The sequence below is a fragment of the Populus alba genome, chromosome 2 (genome assembly GCF_005239225.2).
Source record: "Populus alba chromosome 2, ASM523922v2, whole genome shotgun sequence".
Taxonomy (NCBI): domain Eukaryota; kingdom Viridiplantae; phylum Streptophyta; class Magnoliopsida; order Malpighiales; family Salicaceae; genus Populus; species Populus alba.
In genome coordinates, this window is record NC_133285.1 from 9,055,496 (window position 1) to 9,058,207 (window position 2,712).

Here is a 2,712-nt window from a genome sequence, read left to right on the forward strand (position 1 = left end):
GTTATAGACAATACTAGAAACATGACCTGCGTAATGCCGTGGGTCAATTTGTTTTGCATAAAAAATATCAACAAAAATTAAGATTTAAAAGTGTTAGGTCTTTCTGCAAAGTTATACTCAAGAGTCTTGGGTTTGACTGCAACCTCTGACCTAAAAGTAATATTTATAATATTATAATAATAACATTAAACTTGCATGATCCAAGTTTAAGTGGGTTTGACTGCAATACCAGACTCAATATCATTGAATGTAGGTTTAGCTGCAAGGTCGTGTTATAAGAGTTTGATAATTAAATAAATTAATTTAAAAAAAAAACAACAGAAAGGAAAAAACTAATGAGAAAAAAGAAAAAAAAATCTGAATCAACTAGGTTAAACCATCAAACCTGAGATCCGTGTCATGAAAGCCTGATAATTAAACAGATAAAATTTAATATTAAGAAACTATAGCAAAAAAAAAAAAAAACTAAAGGCATAAGGTTTTTCACTGTAGACTGCACCATGCTATCTAAAGAAAAACGCTTAAAAAGGAAAAGAAAAAGGAAAAAAAACCAAAGGCATACATCACGGGTTATTTTTTTTTTTCTTGCATAAAAAATATCAAAAAAATGGTAAGATCTAAAAGTGTTAGGTCTTTCTGCAAAGATATACCCAAAAGTCTTGGGTTTAGCTGCAACACTTGACCCAAGAATACTATTTATAATATTAATAATAATATTAAACTTACATGACTTACATTTAAGTGAGCCTGGCTGCAACACCGAACCCTAGAGCATTGGATGTGGGTCTAGCTATAAGGTCGTGTCATAAAAATATAATAATTAAATAAATTAATTAAAAAGAAAAAAAACTAATGGGAAGAAAAAACCAATGAAGAAAAAGAAAAAAAAATATGAATTAACTGGGTTAACCCTTCAAATCAGGTTAACCCATCAAACCTGGGATTCACGTCATAAAAGTTTGATAACTAAATAGAAAAAAAATAATTGATGGGTTCACGCAAAATCAACTGCGTTAACCTGTCACACCAAGTTAACCCGTTAAACCCGGGATACGTGTCATGAAAGTCTAATAATTAAATATAAAGAAATTCAACATTAACAAACTAAATTATAAATGAAAAAAATTAATTAAATGAAAAAAAATCCGAGTTAACTCATCAAACCAAACTAACCCATCAAACCTGTGATCAAACAAAAAAAATCATTAAAAAAATAAAATAAAACTAAAATAAAGAAGACAATTTAGCGTTTGATTTAATTTTTAGTAAATGTTATAATATAATATAATAATTATAATAGTATAATATATTAAAAATAAAAAAAAATTATAATAATTTTTCCACACTTTTTAGAGTATTACTTAATTATCAAAATATCTAGGAGCAACTAGGAATGAAAACATGGAATGCCCAAGGAGCGACCAAGGTCACTAGTAAAAGGAAATTTACACATCGAGCAATCTGCTGCTCTTTTTTGTCGATGACCAACCACTAGAGCTGCAAAAACCTAGGATTTTTTGCCCATTAATCTTCATCCCCGAAGCTGACAAAACTCATCCTACGGCAAGAACCCATTAGTCTTTTCTCGATTTCTCTTCGGCTGCAGAGGCCTGTGAAGAAGATCTTCCTATGGCAAGAACTGGTTAGTAGCCCATGTATAGCCAGTAGATGATGTAATATGGGCCTAACTCCAATACACTAGGCTTATAGCAGCTGGCCCAGCCCATATTCAGTTGCTTATTTTCTTCTTCTTTTAATCGTTCGTGATTATCTTATATCATTTGAATTATGTCCCCAAGACAAGGGTTTAATCACTCTCCTTCACTAAGCAGTGAACAGCAGAAAGAAAAAAACAGAAGCTCAATAGTATTGAAATTAGGGGCCTGTTGAGCTTATGGAACATGAAAAATCAAAGAAACCTTTTGGAGAAGATATAAAAAACAAATAAAAGAAAATTAAGTAGTTCGATCCATGTTGCGATTATCTGCTATAATTTAAAAAATTATAATATACATTCTAAACTTTATACACGTTTACTAATATTTTAAAAAAAATCAACAGAAAGTATTTAATTATTTATAGGATTATCATAATTTTTTATTTAATAACTAAAGAGTTATGCAAACTTAATGCCATCAAGTCACCTTCTCCTTCTCCTTCTCCATCTACACTTTTCCACATCAATTGATGATCAATTTCTTAATTCCATCTTGTCTAAATACCAGCTGTTGCCAAAAGGAAACCACAGACTAGAAACAACCTACTGGTAATGTAGGCATAAAAGACCACCTACTAAGGGCTGTTTATTTTTCAAACACGTCAAAAATAATTGGAACACTTCCCTTGTCTATTTTTAAAAGTCAAATTCAAAAGCAGAAATAGAAAATTTATTGGTTTTTGTTTTTTTATCAAAGACGTAAAAAACCATCAATCGATTGTCAAAATACCTCCGAACCAAAGTAGTTTACAAAAATTATAACAAGGAATCCATTAACTTGATTGTTTTCAAACCCAATCAAGTTTTCTGTCTTCAAAAACACCAACCCCTTAACTTTTTGATGTTCACATCTCAATGATTATTTTTTATTTAATTTGATTTTTATCTAAAAAAATAATTAAATTAAAATTTTATAAAATATAAAAAATAAAACTGAAACCGATTCCAACTGGTTTTGATTTGGTTCAGTTTGATTATTTTATATGAAAAATTAA